At 40.0% G+C, this 19,010-nt stretch overlaps 1 non-coding gene and 1 pseudogene across 1 annotated transcript; both read left to right on the top strand.

Moving 5' to 3' along the window:
- The first annotated feature begins 16,491 nt into the window (after positions 1-16,491).
- On the top strand, positions 16,492-16,593 carry LOC120618867 (U6 spliceosomal RNA). The gene has a single exon (XR_005657319.1). It is a non-coding gene; the product is annotated as a U6 spliceosomal RNA (small nuclear RNA).
- Positions 16,594-17,678: 1,085 nt separating this feature from the next.
- LOC120618869 (uncharacterized) lies at positions 17,679-17,797 on the top strand (annotated as a pseudogene).
- Positions 17,798-19,010: the final 1,213 nt, after the last annotated feature.

The following is a 19,010-nucleotide window of genomic DNA, read 5'->3' as shown; positions in this document are numbered from 1 at the left end:
AAATCTCGTGGGCCCTTTGTTTTTATATGAACAGTTGAGATAATTGATCTTAAGGATAGTAAGTTAATTGTGTTAGAAGGCTTAAACTATTCCATGGTGTATAGTAAGATCTGAAAAGATACCTTTAGTTAGTACGCTTTGTCATTTTTTTTCATATTACAAAATTGAGGTTTGCTTGCATTATGTTTTATATGTTTTGTTTTTGTAATTTTTTTCATCTTAATATTTCCTCTGACTTTCTCCAACAATTTTCTCTGATTTTAAAGCACCCCTGGTATTTTTGTCCATGTAAGTGGTTCATTGAATGATACTCTGTAGTGATGGAGTTGATCTATTTACTGGCTAATTTATGTAACTGCAGGCATAAAATCATAATCGAGACTTCAGGCAATTTTTCCTAATCCTTAATCATCATAAAAATGTGTGTTTACTTGAAACAGATATTTCAAAATTTAGTGATTCAAAACATATTTTTCACTTGGTTCTTTGGTTCTTAAGGAAGAATTCTTTAGAATTGCAAAGTAATAATAATTTTGTATAATCATGTTACTTATTAACTTGCCTAATAGATTTATCATGGGTTACTAATTTCTTTCTTTATTATTATTGTTACATAGAGAATTTTTTTTTTTAGTGATTGTTACATAAAATTTCCCAGGGTAGAGACCAAAGAAAGAGGCTGATGACACCATTAAAAGTTTACTAAGGAAAATTAAAATGAAATGTGTCTTGGGTGATGGCAAGAAGACATGGATATTCTCCACTCTGCATGGCAAGCAATGAGGAGTTATGTAGGATGGGGCAAGATAGGTGGGGGTACTGGAGTGTGCCCCCCACAGATGAGGGAGAGACACCTTACATGCTTACCCGGGGAGAGCTACATATTCTGGGGCACAGCCCGCCTGGGGCCTGGGTGAGGGGTTACACAGTCTCTGAGTGGATTTACAGAAAGCAGTCTCTGTTCTGGCCCAAATCTAGCTAGACCTAGCCCGAAGATCAGGCCATGGCCACGTCATTGAACAGTCCCTCCTCCACCCTCCACCCCTCATTACCGGCTCTTACAGTTTCACATGCCCCTCTTCTGTGAGACGCCCGAGTGGTCAGTGAGGGGCTTCATTAGCAGGGAGGTAGCTCGTTTAGTCACCAATTGAGCATTTTTGGGAACCAGTACACAGCAACAATATAGAAACATGCAAGAAAAAGAAAATGCAATGCAAGTACTAGTAACAGTTTTTCCACCCTGTCCCCCAGAATCCAAACCAACATGCCAATATGTCTAGGCTTGTGGTTGGGTCACTCAGGGATCTTACATGAGTTTTCATGTGTTAACAAAGAACTATGAGCGGATTCACCTAATGTGAATCCATGACATTCAGTTTGGAGAATGGCACAGGTGTGCCCCCCTCCCTGTCACTGGATGCCACAGGAGTAGCAGAAGGCTAAGAACGGTCAAGGTCATCAAAGCTTTGGGGATCTGTCAGGCTGTGGACACCATACGTGGTGGTCGGAATAGTCTGCTTTGTGGCGTGAGGATGTGAGTAGGGGGAGGAATATGGCATGCCAGGAACCCTACCTCCTCCCTCTTCCATTGGTGCACGTACCGTCCATATACAGTGCGTCTCCATGGATTCTGACTCTAATAGGATGACAGGGTCCCACTGGAGGCTGAGCAGTTCCTCCCACCAGGGGCGTAAAGTAACTGACCCAGTCGTGCAGAACATCCCGTTGCGGAATCTAGTAAACGGTCCCCTTTCCAGAGACAGTAGGGCTTCCTGCCCCCAGCATAGCCCGCCGCTCCATGCAGGTGTTTGCACTATTGCTGATGCTTTGTTTTCCACACCGTTACCGTATTAGTCTGTCAGTCTCAGGTCCTAGTCTGGCATATGAGACAACAGGCCCCACGAGTTGCTCATTGAAATGCATTAACACTTAGAAAGCACCTTTGTCCACCTGGACTCAGTAATGTTATCTGTCGCTTAAGGACACCATTCTTCCATTCCACTAGCCCAGCTGCTTGAGGGTTTAGGGGAGGTGGACCCTTCATTCAATACTGTATTCTTTTGTTCATTCTCATACATCATGTCCTTTGAAATGTGACCCCTGCTCACTATTTGATGGGGAGATGCCCGTGCCTAGTACTTAGATTTTCCAGTCCCTTTATGGAAGCGGCCTGACTAGCCCACCGACATGGGAGGACTTGAGTTAAGCCCAAGGCAGTGTTGACTCATGCCAGAGCAGTCGGAGTCCTTGCTCTGGGAAGGGGCTTACGTGGTCGATCTGCCAATCCCTTACCTGTCAGGGTCTCCAGTGAATAGATTGACTCACACGGGGGCCTTCGCTGACTCCAGAGCCACTGTCCGTAGCTTCAGCACTTCCTCCTTACCTATGGGCCATCCTACCCGGGCTGTACGGTGCCTGTATCTATAGTATCCACTACCAGGTCAGTTGCTAAAGTACATAATTTTGTGAAGGCATCTGCTTCCTGATGACCTCGCAGTGTAGATGCTGTGTGGGCAGGCACATGGGAGACATTGAGGTCTGCCTTGGGTTCTTGCAAGCGAGCTCAGATGTCTTTCCACGTCTTTTGTCCCCATAGAGGTGTGTGCATCATCATCCACCTCTCCATTTTTGTTGTCTGAGCAATAACATCAGTCCCTTTAAAATGGCCCAACTGTCAGTACACAGGATCAGCAGCCGCGGTTCCTGCGTGATTACCAACCAGACCACTCTTAATTCAGGCCACTGACTACTGTGATTTGTTCCTGGCCCCATCCAGATAGTATCAGTGGACGATTGGATGGCAACTGCCATCCAGGTACATGGATTGCTCTGACTGGAGCCGTCGGTATGCCAGGCCCCAGTAGAACTTCCTGTTCTTTCTTTGCAGGTTGCTGAGGCCAACACAGGCATCCAAGCAGGAGAATTTGACAGTTGTGTATATTCAGCAGGACCTAACAAGTGCTGCATCACTAGAAGCAGTACTATGTGGCAGAGCACTCCTGTGTTAATATGCTGGCCATTCAGTCAGCATAGGAGTCTGAGCCACGGAGGCTGGTCAGTGGAACACGTCTCTCCACCTCTGGCTGGGAAGGAAAGTTCTCACTGTAACTGGCTGTTCTATGGGATTGTACATGATCTCTGCCCGCTTCCGCAATTGGGACCAGAATCCAAGGGGCACTTGCTCCTTTTGCTGTTTCTTGTCATGCCCAGCCCATGCCCTCTGAGATTACTGAAACATTTGATTCAAAAGGCAGCCTGCCTGTGAGATTCCAAGACCTTTAATCTGTTTATGCAGTATTTTTGCTTTCTCAAAAGCACCCTATTTTTAGGCTCCCCAGTCCCATATAGATCCCTCCTTAACCAGGCGATGTAATGGATGGAGGTATTGCGTTAAATGGGGTTACAAGTTCACCAGTACCCCAGAATTCCCACAAAAGACTATACCTCCTTTACATTTTTGTTATGGGGTAGGCTCATAGTTTGTCACAGCCTTAGGGACAAAGTAAATCTTACTCGACCATACGACTCCCCAGAATTTTACTACAGTGCCGGACCTTGAATTTTCTAGAGATTGACTGCCCATCTTCTCTCATGTAGGTGGTCCAGTAAAGCCTGCTAGGTTTTCTGTAGCAGAGGCGAATCCTCACAGGTTAACGTTATGTCAGCAATATAATGAGTCAATTTCACAGAGATTAAGAAGGAAAATGATGACAAGTCCTGAGGCACCATCTCATGGCATAGCCTTGTGAGGGGAGCACTTGGAAGAAATACCCCAAGTGGAAAACACATTTTTTCACCAGTTTCTTTGTCACTGTGGAGGCATCAGCCATGATGCAGGGAAAAGCTTGAACCCATCCAGAAAATATTTGTACAACAATGAAGAACATATTGATAACCCATACTAAGTGGAAGTTGAATGAAATCCAGTTTAAATGCACTATAGTGCGTGAGTGAAAAAAAAACACAAAAACAACTAAAATATGGTATTTGCCAGGGACTCTAAAAGAAGCAATCGGCTGTCTTGGATTTCATGTATTCCTGACTGTTCATTTAATTTACAGCCATCATTTACTCATCTTAATTTCTCTTATTCAGAAGCAGACTGTTGACAAGTTTAGAAGGACATCAGGATGGCAGATGTCTGGCAATGAGCTGTCATTTTTGCAGAATGGACTTCATTCACATGTGCCACAATCTGATACCGAGGTTCAGTCCTTTTAGTGTCTGCCTGTTTTTTTTTAATATGAATCTACTTTTTATTTTATTTATTTTTTTTGTATTTTTATGAGTTTCAAGTATACAATACATTGATTAGACATTTATATAGTTGATAAAATGATCCCCCTAATTGCTTTCTCTCCTCTGCTTTTCCACCTCGCCAATATATTAATGCTAACTGCATTCTCTATGCCATGCTCCCCATGCTCGTGACCATCTATCAACTACTGATGTGTACTTCTTTAATCCTTCATGCCTTTCTCCCAGCTCTCCAACCCCCATCCCCTCTGACTGTCGCCAAATTTGTTCTCTGTATTTGTGAGTCTGTTTTTGAATAGTTTGTTCTTTTTGTTCCTTAGATTCACGTTTAAGTGAAATCATATGGATATTTATCTTTCTCTGTCTGAATTATTTCACTCAGCATAATAACCTCTAGTTCCATCCATGTCGTTGCAAATGGTAGGATTTTATTTTTTTAATGGCTGAGTAATATTCCATTGTATATATGAACCATAACTTCTTTATCTAATCGTCTGTTGATGGGCATTTAGGTTGCTTCATATCTTGGCTATCGTAAACTGTGCTGCCATGAATATTGGGGTGCATAGATCTTTATGAATTATTGTTTTGGTTTTCTTTGGATAAATACCCAGAAGAGCATTTTTAATTTTTTTGAGAAACCTCCAGATTGTTTTCCATAGCGGCTGTACCAATTTGCAGTTCCACCAACAATGTATGAGGGTTCTTTATTCTCCACATCCTCGCCAGCGCCCATTCCTTTATTGATGATAGCCATTCTGACAGGTGTCAGGTAATAGCTCATTGTGGTTTTAATTTGCATTTCTCTGATGATTAGTGACCTTGAGCATCTTTTCATATGTCTATTGGCCTCTTTGGAGAAGTATCTGTTTAGGTCTTCTGCCCATTTTTTAATTGGGTTTTTTTTTTTTGTTGTTGAGTTGTGTGAGTTCTTAATATATTTTTAGATATTAACTTAGTATCAGATGTATCATTAGCGAATATCTTCTCCCAATCAGTTGGTTGTCTTTTTGTTTTGTTGATAGTTTCCTTTGCTGTACAAAAACTTTTTAGTTTGATGTAGTCCAATTTGTTTATTTTTCTTTTGTTTCCCTTGCCCGGGGAGATACATCCAAAAAGAAATTACCACTAGCAATATCAAAGTGATTACTGCCTATTTTCTTCTAGAAGTTTTAAGGTTTTGGGTCTTACATTTAAGTCTTTAATCCAGTTTCAGTCTATTCTTACATACGGCGTAAAAATGTGGTCCAGTTTCTTTTTTTCTATTTTCTTTTCTTGCATGTATCTATCCGTTCTTCCCAACACCATATATTGAAGAGACTGTCTTTACTCCATTGTATATTCTTGCCTCCTTTGTCATATATTGAGTGTATAGGCGTGGATTTATTTCTGGGCTCTCTATTCTGTTCCATTGATCAGTGTATCTGTTTCTATGCCGTACCATGCTGTTTTGATTACTGTAGTCTTGTAGTATAGTTTGACGTCAGGTAATATGATACCTCCAACTTTGTTCTTCTTTCTCAAGATTTCCGTGAGTATTCAGAGTCTTTTATGGTTCCATATAAATTTTAGGATTGTTTGTTCCAGCTCTCTGAAAAAATGCCATTGGTATTTTGATAGGGATTGCATTGAATCTATAAATTGCTTTGGGTAGTATGACCATTTTAATGATGTTGAGTCTTCCTACCCATGAGCACAGTATATGCTTCCATTTATTTGTAACTTCTTCAATTTCTTTTTTCAGTGACTTATAATTTCCTGAGAACAGGTCTTCTACCTTCTTGATTAATTTGATTCCCAGGTATTTTATAGTTTTCAGTACAATTGTAAATGGGATTGTTTTCTTAATTTCTCTTTCTGAAAGTTCATCATTGGTGTATAAAAATGCCACTGACTTCTGAGTATTTATTTTGTAACCTGCTAGTTGACTGAATTCATTGATCAGTTCTAACAGTTTTTTGATGGAATCTTTAGGGTTCTCTGTACATAGTATCATGTCATCGGCAAATAGCGAGCGAGAGTTTTACTTCTTCCTTTCCATTTCGGATACCTTTTATTTCTTTTTCTTTTCTTATTGCTGTGGCTAAGACTTCCAATCCAATGTGGAAGAGGAGTGATGAAAGTGGGCATCTTTGTCTTGTTCCTGATCTTAAGGAAAACGCTTTTAGCCTTTCTCCATTAAGTATATTAGCTGTAGGTTTGTCATATGGCCTTTATTATGTTGAGGTATGTTCCCTCTATTCTCACTTTGCTGAGAGTGTTTATCACAAATGGATGCTGGATTTTGTAGAATGCTTTTTCTGCATCTATTGATACGATCATATGGTTTTTATCTTTCAATTTGTTAATGTAGTGTATCACATTAATTGATTTGTGGATATCATACCAACCTTGCATCCCAAGAATAAATCCAACTTGAGCATGGTGTATGATACTTTTAATGTATTGCTGAATTCGGTTTGCTAATACTTTGTTGAGGATTTTTGCAACAATGTTCGTAAGAGATATCGGCCTATAGTTTTCTTTTTTTGTAGTGTCTTTGTCTGGTTTTGGAATCAAGGTAATGGTGGCCTTATAAAAGGACTTAGGGAAACTTTCCTCCTTTTGAATTTTTTGGAATATTTTGAGAAGAATAGGTGATGATTCTTCTTTGAATGTTTGGTAAAATTCACTTATGAAGTCATCTGATCCAGGACTTTTGTTTTTTGGGGAGGGTTTCGATTACTGGTCTATTTCATTGGTGGTCATCGGTTGGTTCAGATTTTCTGTTTCTTCTTGACTCAGTCTTGGGAGAGTGTATGTTTCTAGGAATGTGTCTATTTATTCCAGATTGTCCAATCTGTTGGCATATAATTGCTCATAGTATTTTCTTATTACCCTTTGTATTTCCGTGGAGTCCATAGTTATTTCTCCTCTTTCATTTCTGATTTTATTTATTTGAGTCCTTCCTCTTTTTTTCTTGATGGATCTTTTTAAAGGTCTGTCAATTTTGTTTATCCTTTCAAGGAACCAGCTCTTGATTTCACTAATCTTTTGTATTGTTTTTCTAGACTCTATTTCATTTATTTCCACTCTGATCTTCATTATTTCCTTCCTTCTATTCACTTTGGGCTTTGTTTGTCATTCTTTTTCTAGTTCTTTAAGTGTAAGGTTAGATTGTTTATTTGAGCTTTTTCTTGTTTTTGAGGTAGACCTGTGTTGCTATGAATTTCCCTCTTAGGACTGCTTTTGCTGTATCCCATAGATTTTGAGTCATTGTGTTTTCATTTTCATTTGTTTCTAGGTATCTTTCGATTTTTTCCTTGATGTCACTGATAAGCTCATTGTTTAGTGGCATGTTATTTTGTCTCCATGTGTTCGTGTATTTTTCATTTTTTTTTTTTGTAGTTAATTTTTAATTTTATGCCATTGTGACCAGAGAGGAAGGTTGGTGTGATTTCAGTCTTCTTAAATTTGTTGAGACTTGTTTTGTGTCCTGCCATGTGGTCTAGCCTGGAAAATGTTCCATGTGCCCTTGAGAAGAATGTATATTTTGCTGCTTGGGGTTAAAATGCTCTGAAAATATCTATTAAATCCATCTGGTCTAGTGTGTCTTTTAGGCCCATTGTTTCCTTGTTGATTCTTTGCCTGGAAGATGTGTCCATTGGTGTCACTGTGTCAATGGGGTGTTAAAGTCTCCAACTATGAGCATATTACTGTTAATTTCTCCATTTATGATGGTCAATAATTGCTTTATGTATGTAGGTGCTCCTATATTGGGTGCATATATGTTTACTAGGGTTATGTCGTCTTCACTTATCGATCCCTTTATTGTAATGTAATGCCCTTCTTTGTTTCTTATTATAACCTTTGTTTTAAAGTCTGTTTTATATAAGTGTCTGTTATATAAAGTCTGTTTTATATAAGTACTCCAGGTTTTTTTTTTCATTTCCATTTGCATGAAATGTCTTTTTCCATTTCTTTACTTTCAGTTTGTGAGTATCATTTGATCTGAAGTGGCTCTTGTGCCTCAGTTTTGATGACAGACATCTTATGTCAGGACATCTCAGATTTCCAGGAATTTCACACAACTTCTGGAACACTTATAACACATATACAGATACGACATAAAGAAGGCTCAATGTTATTTTTTATTTTTATTTCACAGTGCTTCCTAGGTAATTTCAGCACAACAAAATAGGCTTAATTAGTTTAATATTTCTCTTTTATAAGGAGAGATCTCATCTTTTGAGGTATTCTAGGAACCCTCTGGACCACCACAAAGCCATTTCTAGGTCAAGAAAAAGACTAAATTTGCATCAGCTTACTTTTGATGTTTAAATTCATGTACTTAATTCAATTCATTCTAACCTTATTCAGCTTGACTACACAAAATTTTGTTCTCAAGTTCCTGTTTCACAAACCTTCTGCAACTTTCGTTGTCCCTTTTAGTTTGTCTGTTCTTACTCATTCAGAAATAGCCAGTGTTATTTCAGGATGAACTATTTTCATTCATTCAAAAATGTATTTTCATGCTTAACACCTTCACTTCCCAAAATATCTGATATTTCCCTTTCACCTTAATTAGATTTCTTAAACAGTTAATTTAGATAACTCTACACACATGTCTGTTTTAATTAAACTAACAAACTTAAACTAGCTTTTATTTTCCAAAAATTAATCTCAGATTCCATGAACTCGAAAAACATTTGGGTTAATTTCTATATTTCTGAAAATTTTAGAACAGTCAGTCCTTACAAACACTTTCTTGTTTTTAAGCCAGTTAAACGTAGCTCTTTTACAACGTAGCAGTACCATCCTGTAAGTGTAAATCAGAACATAGCCCCTCCACATACCCAGAAGACTGATAGCTGCCCAGCCAGCAGCCAGGGAAGGCAGTACACAAAGAGCTGTCAGCAGCGCCTGCTCCCAAGGATGTTTCCTGCTGCTCCCGTGGACGTTATCCTCTCTTGTAACCAAGCAGCACATCTTGCTCCTGTCCACCTGAGAAAGCGGCTGCTCCCCCAATGAGATTACTCCTCTCTCTACTTATGTGCATAAAAAACTGCTTGCTCTTGGTCAGGAGCTTTATTCCTGCCCCTTCGACCAGCCGCTCCTGAGGGTTCCCTGCTTCATGAGTAATAAATGGCATTTCTCACTCCTCTGGTTCTCTTGGTGGTTCTTCTGGAATATCCAAACTGGGGTGCAAGTTCCAGGCCTGGGGCTCCTGCGTTACAGTTGGCGTAGCTGGCAGGATATTCCAGAAAGTACCCCTGTTGAGTCGACCTAAAGTGAGGGAGGAACACGCCTGTTGGGGTTGGTTGGGGGGAACCCAGGGTGGGCCTCTGGGCCCATGATGTTTGAGGTGGCAGCCTTTTAGATTCATGGAGCCAACCAAAGGACTGGGGGGTCACCTTCCCTCGCAATGCACCTATGGGCCTCTTACATGCTTTACCACAAGTAGGGGAATTGTGTCCTTAGAAAAAGCAGAAGGAGCTGTGGCCCATGGCAGCCGCAGTGGGCTGACCCCTCCCGCAGTCACTGCGTGAGACGACTGTTAAACAGTTGCAGGCTAAGGAAAGGGCAACAAAAGTGGAAGAGGAAGTCAGACTAGAACGAGACCTGCAAGTCACACAGGCCAATAGCAAGGATATCCTGGGACGACAGTTAGAACAGACTAGTGAACAACTGCAGGACGTAGGCTGCTGCTTTGCAGAAGTTCGGGAGTGAAAGCTAACAAGAGCTTGCATATAGGCAGAATTGCACAGTCTGAAGGGACCCCCAATATAGGACCCAACAGCAGAAAGTGAGTCTGAGTCAGATGAAGAAATAGAAGTGTCCCTCCCAGGGGAAGCCACATATGTGTCTCATGCCTGCCCGGTAACTGTTCAAAAATTAAAGACTCAACAAGAATACCCTGAGGGGCGAAATCCAAGGAACCTGCCTCTTCCCCTTAAACATCTACACACTTCCGCCCAGCCATATCCGTCAGCAGAGTTGGTAGAGTTTGCCGCCAAGTTCTGCCAGAAAGGATCAGAGTCCATCACAGGGTGGCTGCTTCGCCTCTGGGGCACGGGGTGCGGATGGCATAATAGTGTCTGGGTATGATGGCCTCTGTCACCACCCACTCTTTGCACCTATGCATATATGGGGCAGTCCAGTATGCAGAAAATGTGTCGCTGCTGAATTGGCTCACGGTGGGCTGTCACGTGGCTTGTCCAAATGAAGGCGAAGTGCCCATGGCCCAGCCCTGCTGGATGTCCATGCCAGAACTGCAGATCTTCCTTAGGGAGATGGGGATGTGGCAAGCTATTTACATCGAATCATTCGAGGACCCTGATGCGGTGCCATTTACTACAGGTATGTGGGTCTGCATCATCCAGATGGCTCCGCCGACCTATTATGGTCCTTCCCTGCCCGTTCTGTCTACCCTAGTGGGGAGGACAAGCCAGGAGGCAACACAGGATTTCATACATTTGGGGAAAATTGAACTGGCCAGGCAGAAATGGGGCCCCACAGGTCCAGCAGGAAGAGAGAGAGTCAATTGTGCGTATGCAGGCAGAAAGTAAGGATGGCCCGGTAAAGGTGACCAGGAGGCAACTATGGACAGATCTGATAAGGGCCAGGGACAACCCAGAAAAGATTGATAAACAACCCAGTACACAGTACCAGTCTTCCTGTGGCAGCAGCTTAAACCAAAGCAGAAATTCCAACCCCTGCTTGACAGGCAGGCAGTTTCTACACCTTGGAATGGACTTCGAGCGGAAGACACTCAACTCTCGGCTCCTTGCCTGGATGACTTTTTGCAGGACCGGGAAGTGTCCAAAATATTCACCCAGACAGACAAGATCAATTCACCTTTACCTGAGAACGACAACAATGGACCTTTACTGTCCTACCAATGCAGTATCTCCATAGACCCATCATCTGCCATGGTTTTGTGGCTGAGGATTTGACTGGCTGGGCCAAACCCTCCACCATACAACTGTACAATTATATCAGTGATGTCATGCTAACCTTTGACTCTCTTTCAGACTTACAGCAAGCCGTAACCAGCCCCCACCTTTTACCAGCTCTTGAAAAACTGTTAAGGGCAAATGGAATACTTCTAGAGGTCACAAAATATATTTATAAATTTGCCAATCTAAAGGGTGTCAATTGCGTACTTTCTAAATGCCATTACAAATTGTGGTTTCTGAGAGTTAAGAATTTGTATTACGATTAAAAGGGAAATATATATGTAGTGACAGAAGGTATAAGTTATAGAGATTTATTTTATAGGCGATTAAAGGAAAGTAGTTTGTCTTAAAGCTGGTTATTTCTAAATAATAAGAGGCTAACTGACGGGATGATGAAAGTTACAGAAGATCTGTGAAGAGAAATCTTGAAAGAAGAAACTTTAGGTTAAGCTACTCAAGATTGGAAATAAATTTAAATGTCAAAAGCAAGCTAATTCAAAATTGGAGTTGTGTTTTCTTCTGCAAACAAGGCAGAATTTCTGGGACTATTGGTCTGCTACTGACATGGAAAAGGTTTCTGCCTGAAGAAAACAAAGATTATGTGTTTTATCAGGATTATTTTCTGTGTTTTATATTGTTTTAATCAGGCCCTTGGCTACTTGAGGAACTAAGTTTTGCTAATAATTGTGCAGAATTGGAGTGTCTCTTTCCTCCCCACATATCCCGCCGTAATCAAAACACTTTTAAGGAGTAAGTATTCTTACTCTCATGGCAATGTGATTATTTGCATAAATTCAATAAGAATGTGTTCTCTTTATAACGGGACATGATTGGAAACTAATTTTGATTACCGAGGCTTTGACTGGAATGTCATATATCAGAGAAATGCAGAGACTCAGATATGACCGAACAACTTAAGGAATTGAGATTGTACAGAAGCCATAAAAGCCTTTGGAAATACTGGCCTAGTACCTGGCTGTCATGGTTCCCAGCAGCCTTCCCATGTGAGTAAAGAATGTCACTTCTTGGCAGGTGCAGGAAACTTAAGATATTTTGGAGATCTCAAGAAGAGAGGAGCTCATGCAAAACCTGGAGGTACCACAGGCATCCTCTGAGGGCAAGTCCTTGCCTTGGCTTTTCTGGCCTTGCGAGGCCTTTTAAGTTCAATCTGAAGGCTCCTTGTAGAATTCCAGCAAAGCAGAATTAAAAGTGCCTATCTAGTTAATTAATATTTTCGCCAGGTTTATGCAAATGATCAGGCCAAGATTATTGCAATGACATTTCACAAATGAATGAGTCTTAATTTGGCTAACTTTGGTAGAAATAGGGATAGTTGGAGAGGAAAGAAAAAACATGTTTCAATAAGAACAGAAACATACCTATGTAAATATTAGATTCCTATGCTGTTCATTGTCTTTTATGTTTGATTTGTTTTCTACTTGTAAATTCAACTGGATCCTGAATTCTTCAGTTTCCTGAAATATCTGTCTGTGGCTCTTCGAACGTGTTTTTATTTTGTAATTTTTCTCCCATCCTTTAACTAGCAGTTATTGAAATCTCTAACTGCTTTTTCCAAGCCATGCAAACTAAAGGTGGACAATTCTATATACAATTCGAGAGATTGCCACAATAGCTCATGTTTGAACGAGAGCGGTGACTTGTGCTATGTGGGCCACATAGAGAATTTGCCCTGGTGTCTGAGGACATCATCAGGAACATTTCAAGTTGCAGGAGATGCTTCCAGCCTTATATGAGAAATCTTTACTGACGGGCTTATAAACTCAGAAGCTGGTTTATAATTTGCTCTGATTATTAACCTTTGTTTTTCACTTGTTTTCATAGACACAGGAGGTGTCTATACAGTGGCTAATACAACCTGCTAAACCTACAGTAACACCTCTGGGGGAGTTTGGACTTACAGAGAATCATGAAGAAGTGTACTTTGTATTCATAGAAAACCAGAAGCTAACAATATATTTGAATGTAGGACAGTTTCATCCCTCTAGCCCCCGAACTCTGCCCGTTTATAGCAGACAACGACTGGAGCGGTTCTTGCCTCTCTTCCCTCAAGATTGAGGAGTGATCAAGAGACTGGGGGGAATTGTAACAGGAATTATCACCTCATGCATTGCAGCACTTGGAGCAAAGCCCTTAACCACTTGGTGGCCCTTGTTGGCTCTTGGGGCCGTTACCTGGTAACAGGACCACTTGGCTTATATGTACTGTTAGTGTTAGGAGATAGCCTTTATTGTATTAGTGATACATGGATGCAATATGCAAACGCTCTAACCACCCAGGGACTCCCTGTCTGGAAGAACTGATGCGAAGAATGTGAGATGGAGGACCTACGTCGTGGTAGAGTATAGGGTTAACTCAGAACATAGCTCCTCCATATACACAGAAGACTGATAGCTGCCCAGCCAGCAGCCAGGGAAGGCAGTACACAAAGAGCTGTCAGCAGTGTCTGCTCCCAAGGACATTTCCTGCTGCTCCTGTGAACATTATCTGCTCCTGTAACCAAGCAGCACATCTCGCTCCTGTCCATCTGAGAAGGTGGCTGCTCCCTCAATGAGATTACCCCTCTCTCTGCTTGTGTGCATAAAAAACTGCTTGCTCTTGGTCAGGAGCTTTGTTCCTGCAGCTTTAACCAGCTGCTCCTGAGGCTTCCCTACCTGGTAACTGTTCAAAAATGAGTAATAAATTGCATTTTGCACCCTCTTGTCCTCCTGGTTTTTCTTCCGGAATATCTGAACCCGAGTGCAAGTTCCAGGCCTGGGGCTCCTCCGTTACATAAGCAGAGGTAGAAAATACCACACGTCCACAACACATCCATGTGGATACACATGAATATACAAAGAAATGTAAATAGATATCTCATGGCTTCCATAAAAGAAGTGGGATCTGTTCAAAGGACAAAGTTATAGACATTCTAACATATTTTTCTAGTTTTAGTTCTTTCTCCAGTTTTGTAACCTTGACTTCTGCCTCTCACTGGGCTTCAGTTGCCACCCAAACAACTCACAGGAGGGGCCAGCCCACAGCTGCAACCATGGGCTTTCCTTCTTTGCCAAAGTGTGATAAATACTACTTCAAAGAAATGGATAATTTCAGCTGGCATTTTCAGGATGTCCCCATACGCAATGATCCACACAGATCTTGCATAGGGGCCATCCCCCAACACATCGAAGTAGGTGGCCGACCAGGAATTTGCCCCGTGGATGACTCTTTCCCAAGGCCGATTTCTTCAGGCTCCTTGCTGGCTCACCAATTTTGTTTCCAAAAAATTTCTGGAGACAAGAGACCCAAAAAAAAAAAAGCAGATGAGTTCGTCATTACATTAAGAGTTAACTAAGAGAATTTACATTCTAGATGTGCCTTGAGCAGTAGCAAGACAACAGTGATACCCTCCATGCCTTGTGGTAGACGCTAAGCTGTCAGAGCAAGATGATGAGGTACTGGGATGCGACCCAACCCAGATAGGGAGGAAATGCCTTACATGCTTGCTTGGAAAGGGCAATTACAAGTTCCAGGACCTAGTGTGCCTGGGGAATGGGGGGTACATGGATAGTGTCTGGGGGCATTTATTGGAAGAAGTCTGTTCTAACCCAATTCTGGCTGGATCTATTTTGAGGATCTGGCTACATTCATGTCATTGAACAACCTTTCTTACACAGTATCTTGTGCTTGCATCATATCCTGACACAGTATTAAACACATTATTGGTAAAACATATTATTATAAAGATTAAGACTTAGGGAATATAGTCCAAAATCTCAATAGTGATTTCATACATGTAGTTATATAATCAAGACATAGATAAAATTTCCAACTATGAAGTATTCTTCACATTTATTATATCAAAATACTGTTTGAAGACCATGCTTCAGAAACTTCCAAACTATATTCATTATAAGTGTTATAATATGAGTAATTACATAATTCAATATCAAATCTTTATCTCCCAATCTAATAGGAAGCCTTTATGTTGGATTCACAATCAAGGAATTATCAACAAGATCGGACATTAGTAAAGATGAATTATACTATCTTCGGATAATGGACAGAAATAAGAGCCATGGCATCAAGGATTTTGACCTCAAGGCAGTATTGGAATATATGTATACCTTTGAGAGTGAATTGGAGATACAATGAAAGAAATTACAGACAAATGCTTTTGCCATAACAGAAATCTCAGAAAAGATTGGCAATATAACAAACCCCCAAATTTTTTTCAAAAGGAGAATGTTTCTGTTAGAAATAACGCAAACCAGTATTTCATGCAGGACAAGCTGTTTGTAAGGATTTTCTTAAAACAACAAAAAAAATAGTGCTTCAAATAAGTAAAGTTTTTTAGATAATAGACGTGGCACACCAGGGGGATCTGCAGAGAGTACAAAATGAGGAGAAAACTAATGAATGCAATCAATTTGAGAAGACTATCACCAATGATTGCTCTGTTTCATCATTTCAAAGAATCCCTCTTAGTGTCAAAAACTCTTGTAATAAATATAGGAAGATTTAAAAATATCCGTTGTTACCTACACATTTACAAGAAAACAAGAAAAAACTCTGATAAATGACCGTGGGAAGGCTTTTAGCAAAATCTCACACCTTATGGATCATGAGAGAACTCATACTGTAGGAAAAAAAAAAATCTTACAAATGTAATAAGTGTGGCAAAGCATTTATCCTATTTGCAAACCTCACTAAGTATTTAAAATTACCTAGTGGAGAGAAATCATACAAATGTAATGTGTGTGGCAAAGGTTTTACCCAAAAGTCAAATCTTATATTACATCAGAGATTTCATACAGGAGGAAAAGTATATTCATTATAGATGTTACAGTTTGAGTAATTATAAATGTAACATACATGTTCACACCGGTGCAGTGTTGAGAGAATACATACAGGAGAAATACCTTATGAGTGTACTAAATGTAGTAAAGATTTTATCCAACATTCATAACTTAGGAGTCACGATATATCTCATACTGTAGAAAAACCTTATAAATGTAATATGTAGCAAAGCTCTTACCCTATATGGAGATCTTACTACGCATCAGAAATTACATACTGCAGAGAAACCAACAAATGTAATGTGTGTGGCAAGAGTTTTGTGCAAAGGTCAAACCTTATGGAACATCAGAGATTTCATACAGGAAGAAAACCTTGTAAATGTAATATATGAGATAAGGCTTTTATCACATGTTCAAAATTTTGTAGTCACGAGAGAATTCATACTGGAGAGAACACATTCAAATGTAATGAGTGTGGCAAAAACTTTAAGGAGCATTCATTTATTACGAATCATAAGAGAATCTATTCAGAACAATACAGAGGATTAGCATGGCCCCTGCGTGAAGATAACATGCAAATTCCTGAAGGGTTCCATATTTTTCTTGGTCTTCAAAAACTTAAAATGTAGTCTATCATTGAATAGATGACATAATGACTTTAAAAACAGAACAAGCCAGAATCCTACACCATATTCAACGATTTGTATTTTGTTCCATTCTTGTCTATTTCTCGCCATCCTCATGCATGCATAATGAACATTTCATATTGTGGCCTGGATTTTTTTTTTTTTTACTTATAATCAGTTTTCTTTTAAAGTATGCATTTTAATATAATTTTCACATTTTCATAATTAAAACCATTTTCTACCTTGGGATAAAAGAGAATTCACACAGGAAAAAGCCTTATAAATGCACTAAATGTAAAGCTTTTATCCAGTGCTCACAATTTAGGAGTCATGAGATATCTCATGCCAGAGATAAACCTTGCAAATGTAATGCATGGGACATAGCTTTGACCCTGTTTGGAAACCTGACAATGCATCAGACATTACGTACTGTAGAGAAGCCACACAAGAGTCAAATGCGCGGCAAGGGTTTTATCCAAAGATCAAGCCCAATGGTACATCGGAGATTCCATACAGGAGAAAACCCTTACAAATGTAATGAATGTGATAGGGCTTTTGTCATATGTTCACACATTTGTAGTCTCAAGAGCACACATTGGAGCGAAACCGTATGAATGTAATTATGAGTGTGATGAAGCCATTAAAGAGCATGCACTTCTTACAAAACATGAGAATCCATACTGAGGGGACACCTTATAAATGCAATGAGTGTGGCAAATTTTTTACCCAATTTGTAAACCTTACTGCACATCAGAGCACAAACACTGAAGAGAAAACACACAAATGTAATGTGTATGGCAAAGTCTTTCATTAAAATTCAAACCTTGTACATCACTGCAGAATGCATAGTATAGAGAAACCTTACAAACTTAAGGAATGTGGCTAAAATTTATCCAAAGTTTTTCAAACCTTACTAGAAATCAGAAAATCTATACTGAATAGGAAAAAAACCCCTCTGATTTATGTAATAATGCTTTTATTCAAAGCCCAAACTTTGCGATTCATTAATGAATTTATGGTAGAAAGTTAAAAATATGATTGAGATAAAATTTATGTATGTGGTCTACAGCCATGCCACCCTGAACGTGCCCGATCTCCTCTGATCTCAGAAGCTAAGCAGAATCAGGCCTGGTTAGTACTTGGATGGGAGACCACCTAGGAATATCAGGTGCTGTAGGCGTTAAAAAAAATTATGTATGTGGCACAACCTGTAACCAGGGCTCACACTTCACTTGATATATGAATAAATATACTTAAGAGAAACCACACAAATTATGGCAAGGCTTATCCACTATTTAAGCCTCTGGAAAGATAACAATTCAAATGTAACAAATGCAATGAACTTTACCAAAAATGTACACTTTGTGATCACCAAAGAATTCATATAAGATGGAAATCATGCAAATGTCAAGACCTTTAAGCAATGACCTAAAAATATATCTCCCTTAATTCTCCCCTCTTGCTGTTATCATTGGTATCATCATTATATCTTCCTTTTATTACTACAATGGACACTGAAACTGCTATCCATGGTCTATGAATTAAAACTATTTTCTGAATTAAATGTGGAGATATTGGATTGTTTTTTGTTGAGATATAGTTACATAAAACAAAATTCACACATTTTAAGTGTACAGTACAGTGGGATTTAGTATATTTACAATGTTTTCCATGCAAAATACTTTCATCGTTCATCACCTTCCCCACCTCCCGTAGAAAATCCCATGCCCTACGGGAGTCATTTTATACTCTAACCCCCATCCAAAAGAAAGCATTAAGCTACATTCTGCATTGATGGGTATAGTTATCCTGGGCATTTTGTATAAATGAGATCATACTATATGTAACCTTATGTTTCTCTTCCTCCAGGTAGCAAAATATTTCAAAAGTTATTCATGTTGCAACACTTAACACATAACTTTTTATTGCTGAGTACCCATCCATGGTTTATTTATCCGTTTTTTTGTTTGGTGGAGGTTTTGCTTCTTTCCACTTTTGGACTGTTTTAAAAAATTCTCCTATAGACTGAAAAAAAAATGGCATAGATAGTAAGAAGTTCTGTTCATCCCTCTGGCGACCAAATCAAAGTTGTGATGGAAACAAGGAGCAGCAGCAAGGAAAAATTGCCTGAGATCTAGATGAACAAGTCATACAACTAGGGAGAATCCCTGCAATGGCAGAAAGTAAGATGAGGCGAGGACACGGGGCTGCCTGGTCCCAGTGGCTGAGTGAGACGGAGGCTGTGGCAGCAGCAGAAGCCTCTTAAAGGGGTTGTGACTGTGAGCGGATTTTCACAGTGAGGGACCTGCTCACTCTGAAAACAGTGCCGATTGGGCTGCGTGCAGTGGGGACCAGGGACTTACAGGGAGACATTGTCGGAGTTAAGGCTGAGG

The sequence above is a fragment of the Pteropus medius genome, unplaced genomic scaffold (assembly GCF_902729225.1).
Source record: "Pteropus medius unplaced genomic scaffold, Ma_sr-lr_union100, whole genome shotgun sequence".
Classification (NCBI taxonomy): Eukaryota; Metazoa; Chordata; class Mammalia; order Chiroptera; family Pteropodidae; genus Pteropus; species Pteropus medius.
This window is presented reverse-complemented; position numbering and strand designations above follow the sequence as displayed.